At 42.1% G+C, this 21271-nt stretch overlaps 1 protein-coding gene and 1 pseudogene across 1 annotated transcript in view; both read left to right on the top strand.

The window, feature by feature from the left end:
* arl15b (ADP-ribosylation factor-like 15b) overlaps positions 1 to 21271 on the top strand; it is a 114725-nt gene that overhangs the window by 44598 nt on the left and 48856 nt on the right. The window lies entirely within an intron of this gene.
* On the top strand, positions 5617 to 7511 carry LOC132873362 (BSD domain-containing protein 1-like; annotated as a pseudogene).

Below are 21271 nucleotides of genomic sequence, written 5' to 3'. Positions count from 1 at the left end.
CCCATCTGAAGCAGTGAAAAAACACACGCGCACAAAAATGAGCAGTGAGCACACGTACATGCCCAGAACAGCAGGCAGCGATGCTACAGCTCTCGGGGAGCAGTTGGAGGTTAGGTGCCTCGCCCAAGGGCACTTCAGCCATAATGTAGATGGAGGGGAAAGTGCTGTTCATTCACTCAGCTCCCCTCATGTTTTCCCTGCTGGTCCTGGGAACCGAACCAGCGACCCTTTGGGCCCAAGGCTGCTTCTCTGACCTTCAGGTCATGGCTGCCTCCCTTCAGGCCTGTTTGTTAAATGTAACTAACTTCACCGCATCAATGTTTTATTTATTTATTTATTTATCTATTTGTTTGTCTACTGCACAAGCCCCAGTGAATGAGCTGAACTATAGAACGAGGATATTAATACAACCCCGATTCCAAAAAAGTTGGGACAAAGTGCAAATTGTAAATAAAAACGGAATGCAATGATGTGGAAGTTTCAAAATTCCATATTTTATTCAGAATAGAACATAGATGACATATCAAATGTTTAAACTGAGAAAATGTATCATTTAAAGAGAAAAATTAGGTGATTTTTAAATTTCATGACAACAACACATCTCAAAAAAGTTGGGAAAAGGCCATGTTTCCCACTGTGAGACATCCCCTTTTCTCTTTACAACAGTCTGTAAACGTCTGGGGACTGAGGAGACAAGTTGCTCAAGTTTAGGGATAGGAATGTTAACCCATTCTTGTCTAATGTAGGATTCTAGTTGCTCAACTGTCTTAGGTCTTTTTTGTCGTATCTTCCGTTTTATGATACGCCAAATGTTTTCTATGGGTGAAAGATCTGGACTGCAGGCTGGCCAGTTCAGTACCCGGACCCTTCTTCTACGCAGCCATGATGCTGTAATTGATGCAGTATGTGGTTTGGCATTGTCATGTTGGAAAATGCAAGGTCTTCCCTGAAAGAGACGCCGTCTGGATGGGAGCATATGTTGCTCTAGAACCTGGATATACCTTTCAGCATTGCTGGTGTCTTTCCAGATGTGTAAGCTGCCCATGCCACACGCACTAATGCAACCCCATACCATCAGAGATGCAGGCTTCTGAACTGAGCGCTGATAACCACTCGGGTCGTCCTTCTCCTCTTTAGTCCGAATGACACGGCGTCCCTGATTTCCATAAAGAACTTCAAATTTTGATTCGTCTGACCACAGAACAGTTTTCCACTTTGCCACAGTCCATTTTAAATGAGCCTTGGCCCAGAGAAGACGTCTGCGCTTCTGGATCATGTTTAGATACGGCTTCTTCTTTGAACTATAGAGTTTTAGCTGGCAACGGCGGATGGCACGGTGAATTGTGTTCACAGATAATGTTCTCTGGAAATATTCCTGAGCCCATTTTGTGATTTCCAATACAGAAGCATGCCTGTATGTGATGCAGTGCCGTCTAAGGGCCCGAAGATCACGGGCACCCAGTATGGTTTTCCGGCCTTGACCCTTATGCACAGAGATTCTTCCAGATTCTCTGAATCTTTTGATGATATTATGCACTGTAGATGATGATATGTTCAAACTCTTTGCAATTTTACACTGTCGAACTCCTTTCTGATATTGCTCCACTATTTGTCGGCGCAGAATTAGGGGGATTGGTGATCCTCTTCCCATCTTTACTTCTGAGAGCCGCTGCCACTCCAAGATGCTCTTTTTATACCCAGTCATGTTAATGACCTATTGCCAGTTGACCTAATGAGTTGCAATTTGGTCCTCCAGCTGTTCCTTTTTTGTACCATTAACTTTTCCAGCCTCTTATTGCCCCGTCCCAACTTTTTTGAGATGTGTTGCTGTCATGAAATTTCAAATGAGCCAATATTTGGCATGAAATTTCAAAATGTCTCACTTTCGACATTTGATATGTTGTCTATGTTCTACTGTGAATACAATATCAGTTTTTGAGATTTGTAAATTATTACATTCCGTTTTTATTTACAATTTGTACTTTGTCCCAACTTCTTTGGAATCGGGGTTGTATAAACCTGTTACTGGTGGAGCTGCAGTTATAAAACTCGAATCCTTCTGACCAATCAGAATTGAAACTTCAATAACGCACTTGGAGCTTAAAGACGAACACGTTACATCAAGCCCTGCGCCTTCCTAATGATCGATCCTGGACAATTCACAAGTGCACACCATTATGCCGTGTTCTCTTTCTGTAAGCATTTCCTCATGTGAGGAGATGAGTTAATCACCATGGCAGAGCTCTGGAGAGTGAGACCCCCTACCAAAAACACACGACTTGTGGTACGAACATGAACCCTGTGTATCATATCACACTTTATCGACGGAGGCAGCATCACATCCTGATGTTCTCTCTCCCTCCCTCCCTCCCTCCTCCTGCTGCGTTACTGCTTCACTCGACATTCGGATCGGTGAGGATCCAGTGTTGTGTTTTTGGTGGAATGAGTGATGTCAGGAAGCGAGGGGAGGGTGAGATGCCCGGTGGAGAGGGGCGCTGGTGTATCAAAGCAGGCCAGCCGTGCCGTCCGTGTGCGTTTCCCATCAGCCTTGTGACGGCAATGTGAGATTCCAGAGGCTTTGACAGGCGAAGAAGCCCCACATGCTCGTGTTTAACGTCTCAAAAGCAACCATCTGAAAGCACTTAACTCACTTGCACTTTTTTTTGTTCCCCGTTTCTGTTCTTTTGGAACCCTGACCATGGTTTAATGATTTCTGTGGCAATCGTGTGCATATGGTTAATCACTCAAGATTACAAGGTGCGAGCCAGTTCATGGTCAGCGGTGTTGAGTCACAGGGTTCTGTGTTTAAAACGAATGTTCTCTGACTTTTTGTGTTTAGATGCAGTGATGAGATTATAATGCTGCAGCGTTATAATCAAGCGTTAAAGGAAAAGAACACAGGGAGCAAGAACGGGGGAGATGATGTTTGGATGTGGGAGTCCATGCTCATGTTTTAATGTGTAAAGAAGTGTCATCGCAGCTAGTCTTTAAGCTGATCCGTCCCTCTGGAACGGAAGTCCTGGATTAAACAGACGAGCACTTGATTAAATATAATGTATGATCACTCAACATTGGCTGGAGCATTTATTTTATATGAAGCTTGTCAGTGGTTTCAGACCGTTTCTTTTTTCCACTAATCATTTGGTTTTTTTTGTTTTTTAAATTTAATTTCACCACATTTTTGGCACACTCAACCATGGAGGCACACAATGGACGGAGCTCGTCACGAACTAGTCTTGAGCATCGTAAAGCTTTTCTGCTCGGTTTGTGGTGTGACCCAAAGGTCGGGAGAATATAGGGTGTTAAAACAACTTCTCTCTGCTGTTTTTTAGTAGCCAGCTGATGAGAAGTGAAGTCGTCTGAAGCGTGTGAGATTTCAGCTTCATGTTCTAGTCTCAAAACACCATTCTGGACTGTATTAGAACAATTATCTCAGCTAGGGATGTTAACCAATGACCGTTTGACCGGTGGTTGACCGAATCAACGTCAACCGGTTAATTTTTTTTTTTGGTTGTCGGTTAAAAAAAAAAAAAAAAAAAATCAATCGTTTTGAAGCTGCCGATTTTGGAGCGGAGGACTTGGAATTCCATGTTGTAAACGCTTGGGGCATGCCATGCGGTGTAAGGACGACAGCTGACAAATCAGAAACACCCATTCAGTCATGTCCCGCCCTCCCGCTGCCACTCTGTGAAAGTGTAGACACAGGCTTTTTAGCTTACAAATTACTATTCTGTTTTTTTTTTTTTTTTAATTATTATTAGAAGGCACATGGAGTTTAGTCCTGCCTTGGCCAGTGCATTCTGAAAGTATGTTTCGGTCTGTAGCCAACAATTCGTTATTGCAGATCATATCTCTCCACACAAACTAAAGGCGCAGATGCCGACTTTTTTTTTTTTTTTGAATCGCGCAGATCCGGTTTTTTTTGGGGGGGGGGGGGCGCGTTGGAGTGTCTGAATGTGATTTCAAGGTGGATTCTGTATTAAAATTACTAAATAGGCGGGTGCCGTTGCAGTCCATGAGGCGTGGGAGGAAGGCAGTGGATCAGGGGGCTGCGTGCGTTTGCGCGGAACCTGCGCACATTAAATTTTGCGTGGCTTCAGCGCGGGCATGCGCGGCTTACTGATTTGCTGTTTTCTTCTCGTGCTTGTACTTCCTGTGTTTCGTGGACTGTGGCGGCATTTGCTTATGTGCAGAATTTGCTTTGATGAAGTTGTGGTCGGACGCTCCAACGCCCCCCCTTGGGAAAGGAAGGTCGGATCTGCGCGATTCAGCCGTGGAAAGTGCGGCATCCGCCAAAAGGCGTGCCGTTTACATCCCTGTAATAATTCCAGTTCTAGAATTTTAAACTCCTAGGTTAACCGACTTTAACCGGCTAATGAGGCTCGGTGGTCGGTCAAGATTTTTTTTAGTTTTCGCCATCCCTAATCTCAGCATGGAGTTCTCAAAACGTGTACAGGAAGTGGAGGGATGGAACTCAAATGAAATTCATAAGCATTGCCTTTCCATGCTCAGATCCTTAAGTGTTTTTGTTTTTTTGGGATAAAAGCATCTACCAAATTTATAAATTTAAATATCAAGATTTAAATGGAGCCAGCAGTCAGTGTGAGATGTTCAGTCAGTCTCTTGTGTAAAGTTTGAAAATATGAAAGGGGGGGAGGGAACGAACATCGCAAATCAAGTTTTGCACTTTGCTGAGGTGGAAACGTTTATCGATAAAGATGAGATTGAGAAAGTGTTGGAAATGGGTTTTTTTCTTTTCACACTTTTCAGTAATTAATGACTTGCTGAAGATGGATGAATGCACATTGTTGGGCCTTTTTGTCCTAATCTCCCAATCTTCAGGATTGTCACATGAGCATAGATGATTGAAGAAAAACACACAGGTCCATGTAATTTTTTTTTTTTTAAAGAAATTTTCAGAAAAATGTTTCAAATTATGAAACCAGGCAGTTGCATGAACTAAACAGAAAAAAATCTCAAGGGTTTAATTTGTATTTCAGCATAAAAATCAGCAGTAATCATTTAAACTCCCACATGTTGGAGATACTAACGATGCCAACATAATCAGCACAATACAAATATTACATTACAGTCATTACAAAACAAAACAACAAAAAATCTACAGAGATGGGAAGTATCGAGAAAGGAAGGAGATGGAGTTAAGCTGGACATTAAAGGAAGAGATAATGGAGTGGATGTGAAAGGATCTCCCTGTAAAAGACGACCCACCTCCCCACCCCCCATGGGGTTCATTTCCAAGGGGAAGAAAATGGAGATGGAAGATGGATGGGACTTTCCAGGAGCTTTTACCTGTGATTCCTATCAGTCAGAAATCAACCAAGCATCAGAAGCTCCAGACTTGTACTGAATGAGCCAAAACTCCTGCAGCCAAACGGACCTTTTGAAGCGAAGTGAACATTTTGTTTGGTTTAGGAATGCCAATGAGTGTTACAGTAAACAAGACGAGACATTTTACGAAGGTTTTGCTAACAAAGTGCCGACAATGCCATTTTAGCTTCAGAGATTTTTGTCCAGAATTTATATCACAAAGAAAAGGAATGATAACTGGTACAAAAATAGTTTTTTGTGTCCAGTTAGTTCCTATGAATTAAAAAAAAAAAAGCATGAACACTTGACAATAATGACATTGAGTGCGTTTACATGCACATAGAGAAAATCGAATTTCTGCCGTTGCTCGACTGAAATCGAAGTTCTAAATGCCATGGATACACCTTAGCTCGGCTGAAATTGAACCAAACTTGATTTCTCGTAATCGAGCTACACAACCTAGATTATGCGATTTTTGCCGAGCTACTTAGTGCATGTAAACCCTATCGAGCTACATAGTCGAGCTACTTACTTCAGCACTGCCCCTTCCGGAAGTGACGAGTGACGAGACCGCAAGCGGGAAACACAACAGCCTCGGTCAGCATGACAACAGTAGTAGCGAGCAGCAGAAGAGGTCAGGAGGAACAAATGAAGAGAAAATGGCGAGCAGAAACGTGCACTTCTGGAGCAATGAGGAGACAGAGTTCATGCTCATTCAGCTTAAGGAGTTGAATATATTAAAATTCATGGACGGGAGAAAAACGCGCAATGGAGAACACGAACTGATAACTTTGTTTACACTCTTGAATAGCTCTTCTTCATGACGACAACCGGAAGTGTACCAACACGATGGGGCGTGTAGCGCCACCTGTGGCTCGGGTGCACAATGTACCTCACACAATAGCTCGATTTCCTTGTGTGCATGTAGGATTGGATTTCTCTGGCACCCCTGCTGGGACCCTTAGCTCGATTACGGACAGCAGCTCAATTTGGATGTGCATGTAAACGTACTGACTATCTCATGATCTATGTACCTATTACGGGTCCCAAGAGTGGTACCAGCAGTAATAAAGATAATGTACCTGTAAAACAGGTGGATAAAATGAGATGACGTCATGCGCTGAAAATGGCGGAAGGGGAAGGAGGCTGGTGGGGAGGCTGGCTGCAGCAGAGTTTCCAGTCCCTCAAAGACAGGTCATCCAAAGCGTACAAGTTCATCAAGCGGGATTTAACAGAATTCTCCAACGTGGTGCAGCATGACACGGCCTGCTCCATCGTCGCCACGGCCAACGCTGTCAAGAGCAAGCTGGCTGTGGAAGGTTCATCCGAGACCACGGAGAAGGTGAAGAAGAGCCTTACGAACATTCTGGGTGTGATCACGGACACGCTCGCTCCTTCACCTGATAAAACTATCGACTGTGATGTCATCACGCTGGTGGCCACGCCGGCTGGAACCACCGAGGTGTACGACAGCACCAAGGCTCGTCTCTACGCTCTCCAAGCCGATCCTGCGACATACTGCAACGAACCCGACAGTCCTCTGGAGCAGTTTGACACTTGGCTCTCGACTTTCAGTCTTGAGGAGAAGAAAGCTGAGTTAGACTGAGTTCTCAAATGGGGTGCTTGTGCTGTCTGTTGGTCCATCAAGGCTGCCACCATGTTGGTTAGAGCCTCCACCTTTGCATTGAGCTGCTGGTGAACAGCCCCTCCATCCGGGCCCTCTACACGAAAATGGTTCCAGCAGCTGTGGCTCACTCCGAGTTCTGGCAGCGCTACTTTTACAAAGTGTTTCAGTTGGATCAGGAGGAGGCCAGGAGAGTGGCACTAAAGCGGCGAGCAGAGGAAACCACCCAGTCCGAGAGTCTGGGTTGGGAAGAGGAAGATGAGTTCCTCGGAGCCTCGTCTCCGTCTCGCTTGGACTTCAGTCCTCCTGCCGTAACCGTTGAGACCAGCCCATCGTGCGCCTCGTCCTCTGAGGCGACAGGTTCCCATGGCGACGCCACATCTGATGTGACTCCATCGGTCAGCAGCGACAGCATGAGTCTCCCGACGCAGCTGGAGAACATCCCGGACAAGCCCCCAAAAATTTATTACGGGTCCCAAGAGTGGTACCGGCAGTAATAAAGATAATGTACCTGTAAAACAGGTGGATAAAATGACGAGACGACACAGGCTGCTGCTTTCACATACTTCATCCAAAGTGCATCTGAGGGCTGAGCGGTGGTCTGCCCCTTTAGCAACCCACAGGGGTGATAGCGTTCCGGCGCCGCGCCGGATTTCCGGCGTACCGTGGCTGGGGAAAAAAAAAAATCTAGTTCGCCCATTGTCCTGTCATTCTGAGATGCGCAGATAGACAGTAAAGGGAATTCGCATGATATGGAACTAGTGGGAAAAAAGTGCCGTCACGGCACGAATTAGGTCTAATTCGTGCCGTGACGGCACTTTTTTCCCACTGGTTCCATATCATGGGAATTCCCTTTACTGTCTATCTGCGCATCTCAGAATGACAGGACAATGGGCGAACTAGATTTTTTTTTTTTTTTTCTCCAGCCACGGTACGCCGGAAATCCGGCGCGGCGCCGGAACGCTATCACCCCTGAACCCAGACGCAACTGCGGCACCTGTGTCACGCGCTTATGTTCCTACTAGGCACTAGGCCGTTCTAAAGTAATAATAGTTAAGAAATATGAAATACTAAACAAAAGTAGTAATACACTTAAAGACCTGTGGTCACCTATTGTGGGTGCGCCACATACCTGTATACATTGGTCAACTCTACAGTCTCACATATTGACTTTTTGTCATGTTTACTGATGTTTTCCTCACGTTCTGGTATCCATCAGTGAAAGTACGGCTCACAGGAGAGAACTCTGGTCTCCCTGACAGTTCCAGACTTTGAAATAAATAATGTTCACCATTTGGCATATAACAATTCACCAGTGTTGTCAAGTCACTAAACCTCGAGTCCAGTCTCGAGTCCCCAGTGTTCAAGTCTAAGTCATTAAAGAAAATTGAGTCGAGTCCGAGAACAAGACTCCAACTGCATCGTTTGACGGTGTCTGTTGCTGCCTTTGTGTGAAAGCGTCTCTGCTACCATGTTGGACCAACGTTCCTGCTCGACTGCCCCATTTTAGTTAACAGGCTACAGATAAAAGGCTTGTTCATCACTCAGCAAGCCCCGCCCACTATCAACAGGGCAAATAACATGAGAGAGGATTAACACTCGCTAGTTCATCAGTCAGTAAGCCCCGCTATCAACAGAGCAATGAACACAGCACGTCACTTCCTTCTCTTGTGCAAAATTAGTATAAAAATTAATGTGGATATAAATATTTTGACAAATTATTGTGGCATGTTACAAGAAATAAAGAGAAATTCCAAATCCTCATCTCCAATTTACAAGTCCGAATGCAGTTAATGCACAAGTCCGAGTCATCAGTGCTCAAGTCCAAGTCATGAGTCCAGTGGCGGCAGGTGAAAAATTCTTAGTGGTGCTGGTGTGCCAATAGACTTCCCTGCCAATTCCACAATAATTTAATTTCCTTCTGAAAATCAGCAGTTTCACAGATAAAGTAAATTAACAATTTACAGCTATATTAGGCTCCATTTATGCTTTGGAAAGGAACGGTATCAAATACAATACTCAAATACCTCTTCATTGTGCCTTCTTACAGCAATGCAGTGCCCATCGTCTAGCTGCGCCGCTATGCTAATCCTTCCGAGCACCGCTAGCTTTACGTAGTTTTCCATGTGAACTCTTGATCTTTGCTAAGGTGGTCCCAATCTATAAAAATGGTGATAAACATACTGTATCAAATTACAGACCTATGTCTTTGCTACCTCAGTTTTAAAAAAAATACTCGAAAAATTGTTTGTAAATAGACTGGATGATTTTATGGAGAAATATGAGCTATTGAGTGATCATCAATATGGGTTTAGGAGCAACCGATCAACGTCCTTAGCAGTGATGGAATTTGTAGAAAATATAGCTACAGCTATAGATAAGAAACAATACGCTGTAGGTGTTTTTGTTGATTTACGTAAAGCGTTTGACACAATTATTCCTTACTTCTGCAGAAATTGGAGTGTTATGGCATAAGAGATGTTACACTAAATTGGATAAGAAGTTATTTAAATAATAGGTTTCAGTATGTAAAAATTAATAATACTGTGTCACATCTTAGAAAAGTAATTTGTGGTGTTCCACAAGGTTCGGTACTGGGACCTTAGTTATTTATACTTTATTTGAATGATATTTGTACAGTATTTAAGTTGAGATTGATTGGATTTGCGGATGATACAAATTTATTTTGTTTAGGACCAGATATTAAAGAATTGTTAACAGTAGAAAATGAGTTGATCAGGTTAAAAGAATGGTTTGATATCAATAAGTTAGCATTAAATGAAAATAAAACAAAATTTATGGTGTTTGGTGGGGTTAGGGTAAATTGTGAAATTCAATTAATCCTAAATGGAGTCGAAATTGAAAGACTATATGAAACTAAATTCTTGGGAGTAATTTTAGATCATAAGTTCAGTTGGAAGCCACATATAGAATATCTCATCTCATTATCTGTAGCTGCTTTATCCTGTTCTACAGGGTCGCAGGCGAGCTGGATCCTATCCCAGCTGACTACGGGCGAAAGGCGGGGTACACCCTGGACAAGTCGCCAGGTCATCACAGGGCTGACACATAGACACAGACAACCATTCACACTCACATTCACACCTACGCTCAATTTAGAGTCACCAGTTAACCTAACCTGCATGTCTTTGGACTGTGGGGGAAACCGGAGCACCCGGAGGAAACCCACGCGGACACGGGGAGAACATGCAAACTCCACACAGAAAGGCCCTCGCCGGCCACGGGGCTTGAACCCGGACCTTCTTGCTGTGAGGCGACAGCGCTAACCACTACACCACCATGCCGCCCACATATAGAATATATAAAACAGAAATTATCTAAAACTATTGGTATTTACAAAACAATGAAATTTTTATTTTATTTTTTAAAATAAAAACAAGAAATGTCTGAGTAATATTGTATTTCTCACTTTATATATATATATATATATATATATATATATATATATATATATAAAGTGAGAAATACAATATTACTCAGACATTTCTTGTTTTTATATATATATGTGTGTGTGTCGTCATATGTTGAGGTTTGGGGAAATGTACATATAGAACGTATATAGACCCTATAATTAAACTCCAGAAAAGTGTTATCAGAATAAATTAAGCTTCCTATCATGAAACCACTAATAAACTATTTATAGTCTTGTACCTTTTTAAAATTCTTAGATATTGTATACTTAAAAACATTAGAAATACTGTTTCGAGTAAGGAATAAATCTTCCCACCTGTATTCAAAATTTTTTTTTAATTAAGAGAAAGAAAATGATAATTTGAAGAGGGTTGGGTGTCTTTGAAAGAGGTAATGTGAGAACTAATGTTAAATCTAGATGTGTTTTTATTTTTGGGAGTTATATTGTGGAATGGACTTGGTGATGATTTTGAAATCGTGTAGATCGCTGTTGAGTTTAAAAAAAAAAACATTGAAAGGTAAAATAATTAAGGATTACAATGTAAAATGATTGACGTGAAATAATTAAGAAGAGTAATTTAGAGTAATTTTTATTTTATTTTTTCCCCCATTGTATTACTGATATTCTGGGTAATTTTATGGATTGTACAGGATGGGCAAAAATAAGCCTTGGCTTCAGCCTATTCCTTTTTTGGTTACAGAGTTTTTGTTAATTTTTTTGTGTGAAAATGTTTAGTGGAAGCATGTATAATAATTCTTTGTCAGCTGAGTGCACAAAATTTAAGTTTTGTATTGTAGATTGTAACCGAAATAAACCATTCATTCATTCATTCATTCATCTTTCCTGCTTCTTGATGTGTTCGGAGAGCTGCTTTAAGTCAGTTTGTCCAGACTGTGTCCACGTCAAATCACACCTGTCACTTTTGAAAAGGATGCAGGGGAAACAAAAAAGTGCATTGGCTGTTCCACAGCCTGTCAGCCACGACTTACGCTGGAACCAACTCCTGCAAAAAGTCCTGTTGTAGGCTTTAACTTTCTCCTTGGTTGGCTGGGTGATGTTCATTTCGGACTTGTCGGGTCGCAGCTGCTTAACACGGATTTTTTTCACCATCGTCCTTCTCGTGAAAGGGTAGTTCAACAACGATCTCACCGAATTTGGTGGAAGCTGCCCCTCAACTGTCATCGTCGCCATCATCTCTCTGACTGGCTGACCTGAGACCTCAAGTTTATCACCATAGCAACCAGAACTTTCCCACATTTTCTGTAGCAGGGGCGAAATTTCCAGCGCCCCAAAACCGTTACATTCGGCGATAATGATTGGCCAAATATTTATTATTTTTCCCTAGCAACCATACAGGATTGGCTATTTTGCTGCACTTCTGGGGCCCTTTGACGAGCGCCCAAGAAGAGAAATGATACGAGTCTGTCGGTGGAAATTCACTGTTGAATGAGAGTCAGTTGGTGGAAATGTTGTTTAAATAATTCAGATTGCATGTAGGCGCACACTATTAAGTAAAACTGACATTGATGATAAAATTTGTAAAAATATATATATTTTATATTTTTCCCCTCCACATTTGGGAGGGTGGCGCCCGAGTGCCCCCTATGGGCCAGCCGCCACTGCACGAGTCCTTAAAATTAGGGCACAAGTCAGACTTGAGTACTCCAAGCCTGCAATTCACTCAATTCTTTATTTGATTCCTTTCACAATATCAGGTTCACAATTTCGCATGAACAAAAATTAAACTTATTACCAAAAAAGTAACCCTTTATTTTCCTATTTTTAAAATCAACTTAAATGTTCCTTTTGTTCACTTAAATATTTTTTTCATTTTGTTAACAATAATTTACCCACATTTGTAAAGGTTGAAGTAAAATATAGACTATTAACTAAAATATTCTTTTTATTAATAAGTTAATAACAATCAGACCGTTTCTTAATTTTTAGGAACATTTGTTCTGCCTCCATTTGCTTCTCTTTTCTTTATCTTCATTCTGTAAAAAGAGAGCTCTGATTTCTTGTTAAATCTTCTTGTACAAATCACAACAGCTCTTTCACTTTTTAGATCTGTTTTTTTTTTGTGCGTTTTCGTGGCATTAGAGCTGTGTTCCTTCCACATTCAGTGAAGTCGTGTGCATTCCTGCTGCTGTACATTATTGCTCCCTGTGCTGTCTAAACAGCGCAGTTACAGCAAGGAAGAACTAAACGATTATGCAGCTGGATGATCTTGATTTTTTTAAAATCTGTGATTTCATAAATTTTGTCACAGTTTATCATTGCGCGATACATTGTATGTCTCCTTATACATCCTTATCTAACCAATCAGAACAACTCTACAGTGACACAAACTTCTTGTCTTGCACTCGCTTTGAAGAGAACAGTGCAATTTCAATGAGTTTTTGAAAGATTATTACTTGTAACCCTACAATATCTAAAATGAAACCTTGGCCAAATTCTAGAACGGACTGTGCGATAACATTTCTTCGTGTCAATTATACAGTGAAGATTCTCTTACGGTAGACCTGTGATTTAAAGAGAATTAGTACACTTATGTCATTGATCAGAATGATCTGGAAAACAGCTCTTGTAGAAAATGGACTTGTGTAAATAAACCTAAAGGAAAAAAAACAAGCTTATGAGAAATTATAAGCATATTTTTTTTGTCCATTTTCTGACATCCAGCCTGGTAACGTTACATTGCAGTGTCGTAGCAATGCTCTTGCACAGATTATAATCAGACATTTCTGACAACTTTGTCATCGGTGTCTTTTGGTTGCGGTGCTCCGGAATCAGCCGCTGACAGTGTGAGCACATCAAGACCACCAATTGCAACCATAGAATTCTTTTATGATGTGCTTTTCTTTTTTTTTGTCTGAAAATTGTCATGCAATTCCGGGAGAATATTTGAGGGCATGTAAAAAGGTTAAAAGGTCCATTTTAGTGCTGCTCCGTGTATGAAAACCAGATTGAATTGGCTGGATTTTTTTATGGAAACCAGATTGAAACAATTGTTATTGAGATGCTACAAGATTTTTTTTCCCCTTTTTCCATAAAAAGACTGCTAATGGAAGGTTTAGGTTGCTCATGGATCCGGAACAGTTGGACAGAGACCAGGGTTTTAAAAATAGACCAAGAACCAGACCAACAGCAAATGGCAAAATAATGAGGTGACAGGAATGGAGAGGATGGAAAGACACTTCATCTGAGGTAGAACAACTACGCTGAGGAACGTGACTATAGATGGAGATTAAGGAAGATGTAGGTTTGATAGTAGAGATCAGAAGGATATGATTATAATATAGGGTTGTGACGGCTCAGGGAAATGCTGATAAGCGTTTATATGATGATGTGGACCGGAGCGGAGCTGAGAGGATCAGCAGAAGTCTGTTGATGGTAGATAACCTGTTTTGGGGCTTACGTGCAGTGCCGTTAATTTAAAAAATGCCATAAAAGGGCTGTGCTTACAGCTGCTCTCTATTTATACATATGGTTTTCAGAGGACAGAAAGGAAACCCAGTGAGGAACCGTCTGATGTCTAATCTTTATCAAATTTAATGCTGTTATCCAGATCCAGAATGTTGTCAGGAAAAGAATGCTGAAAATGTATATGAGAGGAAAGAAGAAGAGAAAAGAAAACGGAGTTAATATAACTTTGTTCAGTGTGAGAGCTTGCCGAGGATCAGGAGTGTTGTACTGCGTTCGACTTGATTCGGAAGTCTAAACTCGGAATTCTGTCTTTTTTGATCTGATCAGGGTTAAGGTCCGGTCCCACAATAGCTAGAACTATAACGATAACCACAAATAAATGGGTCCTCTCCAGTTTGTGGTTGGTGCTCACACCAGACTGATAACGATCCCTACCGGGATGTAGCCCAGACCTGGGTTTATCCGTATTGGTGAGATTGCTTCTGGAGTGATTTTTTTTTTTCCCCAGACCTGGACCTGATCTGATAAAACGTCTGACCAATCAGCTGATTGTTTCCATGTGAAGTTGTCTGAGCATGTACTATTTTCCTCGGGCATCTTTGTACATCCTTGTTGCATCATGAAGTCACAGAATATGGAGTTATGGAAAATAAAAAATATAATACAAAGCACAGATCTTTAATTCATGGACGTGATTTATTTTCCGTGAAATATCAGTAATAAACTAGACTGCATTTCCTCAGAGAAAATGCAGTGTGGGCTTGCTGAGCTGTAGCAGAACAGCTATCATGCTAGCATGTTAAAAGCTAGCATGCTAATGCCAACATGCTGACAACTAGCATGCTAACAGCTAGCATACTAATATGCTAACAGCTAGCATACTAACATTAATGTTAACATGCTAATAGATAACATAGGGTGACCAGATTTCCCTAGTCTGAAACCGGGACACTTTTGCGCGCGACCATGCTCGTGCACGCACACCTTTTTTTATGTAAATGTGACACTCGGAGAGGTGCTCTTATCATTTTGTTGAAGCTCACATTTATCAACATCTCATCTCATTATCTGTAGCCGCTTTATCCTTCTACAGGGTCGCAGGCGAGCTGGAGCCTATCCCAGCTGACTACGGGTGAAAGGCGGGGTTCACCCTGGACAAGTCGCCAGGTCATCACAGGGCTGACACATAGACACAGACAACCATTCACACTCACATTCACACCTACGCTCAATTTAGAGTCACCAGGTAACCTAACCTGCATGTCTTTGGACTGTGGGGGAAACCGGAGCACCCGGAGGAAACCCACGCGGACACGGGGAGAACATGCAAACTCCACACAGAAAGGCCCTCGCCGGCCACGGGGCTCGAACCCGGACCTTCTTGCTGTGAGGCGACAGCGCTAACCACTACACCACCGTGCCGCCCCCACATTCGCGCCAGTTAATGTTTATTTTATTGTTGCATGGCAACCCGTTCTGTTGTCTGGAATAATGTGGCTAAATAAACACCCATGCCACAGGGCCAGGGGGCGGTAACCAGGAAAGTTTGCGATTCCTGTCAATTCATCAAAATAGTAAATGCAGACATTTTTCCGTTAATGATTCCCACGCTGCTCAGTCGCAAACGTCACGAGTGGCGAAAACCGGGACATATCCGTGTCCCGACAGACTTTTGTCGGGACTCGGGACACACAACCCCAATCGGGACTGTCCCGGTAAAACCGGGACATCTGGTCACCCTATGCTAACAGCTAGCATTCTAACATGCTAATTATTAACATGCTGTTTGTTAAAATTCTAACACTTTAGGCTAATATGCTGACAGCTATCATGTTAACAGCTAACATGCTAATGGCTAGTATGTTAACTTTTAGCATGCTAACACATGGAGGGTGACATGCTAACAGTTAGCATGCTAACTGTTAGCATGTTAACTGTTAGCATGTTAAGTTAGCATGCTAACATGCTCAGGCGAACTCGCTAACAGCAAACATGCGAACTCTGCATGCTACCATGCTAATCCTAACATGTTAACAGTTCTCATGATAACATGCTAATGGTGAACATGCTAACAACTCGCGAGCTAACAGCAGGCATGATATCGTAATGGGTAACATACTAACAGCTAGCATGGTAACACGTGAATGCTTATATGCTAATTGCTATTGTGTGTGTGTGTAAGTATTCCTAATAAAGTGGCCATTGAGTTGAAGTTGATTTGTTGTCAAAGTCTCAGATGAGCAGGTCCTTGCCAAATCATCACCACCTATGGGGGAAGGGAGGAACGACTCAGTCAAGCTTCCACTGATTAGCGGCAAAATGGAGAAAAACTGGACGGATGAAAAGCGAGAGAAAGGCGAGTGCGGGTCAGAACCGATATCATGTGTGTGATGGTGATTTGGCCTGAGGTGCCGTATGAAGTTTGGTGGATGTGTGGTGAAGTGTTAAGGCCAATTTATGCTGACAACCCAGTCCTCGCAGATAGCGTCGCAGACAGTGTCTGCGTAGCCCCCCCACCTTCGCAGACGCTCTGCGCGCACCTCCCAAAAATTGTGACCACCGCAGAAGCCTCGCAGACAGCGTCGCAGACAAGAGGGCTCTGATTGGTCCACTCTACATCCGCTGTACACGCACTTCCGCTTCCCTACTTTCCCGGTTTGGTTTGTTTTCACGACCGGCATTTTTAAAAACACGAGCGAAGATGGAGCAGCACGAAGAGCGGTTGATCGAGGAAGTGAGGAAGTACGTACATCTATACGACTCCAGTTCTAGTCGTTATAAGTAACCGGAGGATAAACACTCCACTAACCACACCCACCAACTACTCCTAGCGACTTCGTGACTTCGCGCCCCCTTGCGTTGTGGCGGTGAATAACATCTCGCACGCCTATTACTCCCCGCTCAACGATAAATTACAACTGTCTGCAAAAAACTGTCTGCGAAAGCCTTGTCGCAAGAGCATGCAGAGGCCCTTACTGAGCAAAACTCCATTCATTTGAATGGGGCCAAAAATCAATGGAAGCCTATGGAGGTAAAAAGAGATGCGTGAAAACCAAGGAAAAGACGAGTGCAGGTCTCAGATGAGGGGATGGATCTGTGCGGGGACTTGGCCTGAGGCATCAAGTGAAGTTTCTTGAAGTTTGGTCACTCGGTTAAAAAAAAATTGATGGAGAGTGAAAGTTTTTCTCCTGAAACACCATTCATTTTCAATGGGGCCAAAAATCAATGCAAGCCTATGGAGGAAAAAGGGATGAGCAAAAAGAGAGGAAAAATATGAGTGCGGGTCAGAACCGATTGCATGTATGTGTCGGGGTAGTTGGCCTGAAGTATCACATGAGGTTTGGTGCATCTGCGATGGAGCGTGTCCGAGTAGGACGATTCGATTCATGAGCCCTATTCATTCTCTATGGGGAAAAAACAAAAGAACAAGAGAACAGGCACGTTGATCCAAAAGCTGTATACAAGTACACTACACCACTTCGGGCCAGACGTCTCAGAGATGGAACGGTGTCTCTATCTCGAACGCCCTAGGAGGAGGAGTGGATCCAAAAAACGTGTCGGAATAAGGCAGAATAAGTAAACTTAAGAAGAACGATGGTGTGCTTGCCTTTGGCTGCTGTGTGCTTGAGCAAGCGCACTAATAAAGTGAACATATAAACGCAGGCGAGATATTTTAGTTATGAACTTCGGCAGTCCAAACTTTTGTTTTAGACTTCTTAATTTTTTATCCATGATGCATCATCCGTATGAAATCAGTAGCCGATTTGTAATATACTGAAACGTCCGTGACAATCCGTAAATTATTAGCATCGATGATATATTTTATTGTATTTATTTTTTTTAAATGAAGAATATTTCTGTAATCCGTGACCTATCTGTATTTTATCAACCACTGGAGTGTGTGCATGGGTTGTTTGGGAGTCCAAGCTGTACAGTACGACCCGGAATAATGTGCTACTACTTGGGGGCAAAAAAACTTCCATGATTATTCCTAAATTGCATGAATTGGAAATTCCATGCAGTAGAGTTTGTAATCAGAAATATAAGTAATATACCATACAAGCCAGAAGAACAGTGAGGGAAAATCAGCATGTTTTCATGAGCAGTTTGCATGACGTGTCGCAGAACGAGTGAAGATCGATACGATTGGGTGTGAAATGGAGTTTAAACCAAACAATTTCAGAGTAATTTATTCAAAAGTTGATGTTGCAAAAGCTGATGAGTTGCAGAATTTTAGTCTGGTGTAATTATTCTATAACTTGGTAGGTCCTGTGTCCTACAGAATTATTGGCACCCTTCAGAAAAATGATTATTCAGTAATCACTAGACGGTAAATCACACAAAAAAAGTTTACTTTTGTTCGAACAAAGTAACTCGTTGAAGCGTTTGTTAAATATAATAGCTTCTCTGAACATCCTGTCAATTATATATATCCCAAAGGAATTCTAAATAAGTAGAAACAAGTTGTCGTTCTTGGGGGGGGGTTCATTTGCTGTCAATACCCAGGAACTCCTATTCTTGACTTTAACCACATTCTGTTTCTGCGAGGTATAAATGAGGTTGTACACATTGTAAAATCCCTTTGTAAGCCGTTATCATGAGAACTTCAGGAACTTCAGCACAAATGAGATGGTTGTTGACCTGGACAAATCAGGTAATAGATAACATGGTTTTCCCCAAAGCGTTTTAGCGTATCGGGCCCGATCCGCTTGCTCTGCCTGCCGATACGCTTAGTCGCTTTATTTAAAATCCGATACGCTTAGATTTATACCGATACGTTAAATTTCCTACCCACAAGTAACTAGATACATAGGAGAGCAAATAACAGATCAATTTACAAATCGATTGATATTTGTGTTAAACAAGCGCTCTTTTTTTTCCAATGTTTGTGTTGATTCTGTCAAAGTAATATGTCCGCGTGGTATGATGTAAGCAAACTGTAATCTGTTGGCTATGTCAAGATCACATGTTCAAACTGTCCAATAAAAATATCGAAAGAAAACGTCAGACATCCGGGATTTTTCCGATTCATGATAAGCGATCTCATTGGCTGCCGATGTTGTCCCCCACCGGACGGGCAAAGCCGACTGATTTTAATCACAAAAGTTTGACCTCGTCTATTATCATTATGGCTTCGATCAAAGATTGGTTGACTAAATGTCGACAAACCCACGTGAGTGATGGTGCACAAAACCAGACAACTGTCAGGACAACAAAAACGTCGTCAATTCTGATCACAGCAACTGACTCAAAAAGCACTCGCTGGACAATTTGATCCACATCAGCATGGATGAGAGCGAGACGGACTATGAGAGGGCTGCCCAACATTGGGCCAAGCAAACGCCAAGGAGAATTAATCTGCTTTAAAGGAGTAGAAACTTAATTCATTAGTTTGGGTTTGCAGAAAGATTATGCACTTATAAACACTCTCACCAAGTGAAGTTGTCCAAATGTGTCAAATATAGCATCATTTCAAATAATAATCATAAGCATTTTTGGCAGTGTGACATCACTGGGATCCATTTAACAAAAGGCAGCTCCGGATTATTCTTTTGTTAAAGGCTCACCGTGACATCACACTGCCAAATACGCTCATCATTATTATTCGCAATTATGCTACATTTGACACTTAGTAGCAAATTCTCTTCATGAATGTGTTTAAGTACATAATCTTTCCGCAAACTTAAATGTATGAATTAAGTTTTTTTTCCTTTAAATGTTTTAATCTTAATCTAGTCCATTTAATAAAGTGCCAAAATTTAAACTTTATAATATGCAGATGCCTGACTTTTCTTTTCAGTGTATCTTAGTTATACATATATTATGGTAATTGCATCAGAAGCATTCTAAATCATTACAGTTACAGTAATACAGCAACTTATTTTAAGGTGGCAGGTCTTAGGTTCAGATCCCTTTGTGATCAACAGGAGGTCATGATGATCGATTCTCTTCATTGGATTGCATAAGATGGAGCAAACCACTGGTCATATTTTCATGCACATTTTTGTTACAACACGACTTGATCATAGATACAGTGGGGCAAAAAAGTATTTAGTCAGCCACCAATTGTGCAAGTTCTCCCACTTAAAAAGATGAGAGAGGCCTGTAATTTTCATCATAGGTACACTTCAACTATGAGAGACAGAATGGGGGGAAAGAATCCAGGAAATCACATTGTAGGATTTTTAATGAATTAATTGGTGAATTCCTCGGTAAAATAAGTATTTGGTCACCTACAAACAAGCAAGATTTCTGGCTCTCACAGACCTGTAACTTCTTCTTTAAGAGGCTCCTCTGTCCTCCACTCGTTATCAGTATAAAAGACACCTGTCCACAACCTCAAACAGTCACACTCCAAACTCCACTATGGCCAAGACCAAAGAGCTGTCAAAGGACACCAGAAACAAAATTGTAGACCTGCACCAGGCTGGGAAGACTGAATCTGCAATAGGTAAGCAGCTTGGTGTGAAGAAATCAACTGTGGGAGCAATTATTAGAAAATGGAAGATATACAAGACCACTGATAATCTCCCTCGATCTGGGGCTCCACGCAAGATCTCACCCCGTGGGGTCAAAATGATCACAAGAACGGTGAGCAAAAATCCCAGAACCACACAGGGGGACCTAGTGAATGACCTGCAGAGAGCTGGGACCAAAGTAACAAAGGCTACCATCAGTAACACACTACGCTGCCAGGGACTCAAATCCTGCAGTGCCAGACGTGTCCCCCTGCTTAAGCCAGTACATGTCCAGGCCCGTCTGAAGTTTGCTAGAGAGCATTTGGATGATCCAGAAGAGGATTGGGAGAATGTCATATGGTCAGATGAAACCAAAATAGAACTTTTTGGTAAAAACTCAACTGGTTGTGTTTGGAGGAGAAAGAATGCTGAGTTGCATCCAAAGAACACCATACCTACTGTGAAGCATGGGGGTGGAAACATCATGCTTTGGGGCTGTTTTTCTGCAAAGGGACCAGGACGACTGATCCGTGTAAAGGAAAGAATGAATGGGGCCATGTATCGTGAGATTCTGAGTGAAAACCTCCTTCCATCAGCAAGGGCATTGAAGATGAAACGTGGCTGGGTCTTTCAGCATGACAATGATCCCAAACACACCACCCGGGCAACGAAGGAGTGGCTTCGTAAGAAGCATTTCAAGGTCCTGGAGTGGCCTAGCCAGTCTCCAGATCTCAACCTCATAGAAAATCTTTGGAGGGAGTTGAAAGTCCGTGTTGCCCAGCGACAGCCCCAAAACATCACTGCTCTAGAGGAGATCTGCATGGAGGAATGGGCCAAAATACCAGCAACAGTGTGTGAAAACCTTGTGAAGACTCACAGAAAGCGTTTGACCTCTGTCATTGCCAACAAAGGGTATATAACAAAGTATTGAGATGAACTTTTGTTATTGACCAAATACTTATTTTCCACCATAATTTGCAAATAAATTCTTTAAAAATCAGA

This window comes from Neoarius graeffei, chromosome 25 (genome assembly GCF_027579695.1).
Source record: "Neoarius graeffei isolate fNeoGra1 chromosome 25, fNeoGra1.pri, whole genome shotgun sequence".
Lineage (NCBI taxonomy): Eukaryota > Metazoa > Chordata > Actinopteri > Siluriformes > Ariidae > Neoarius > Neoarius graeffei.
This window is presented reverse-complemented; position numbering and strand designations above follow the sequence as displayed.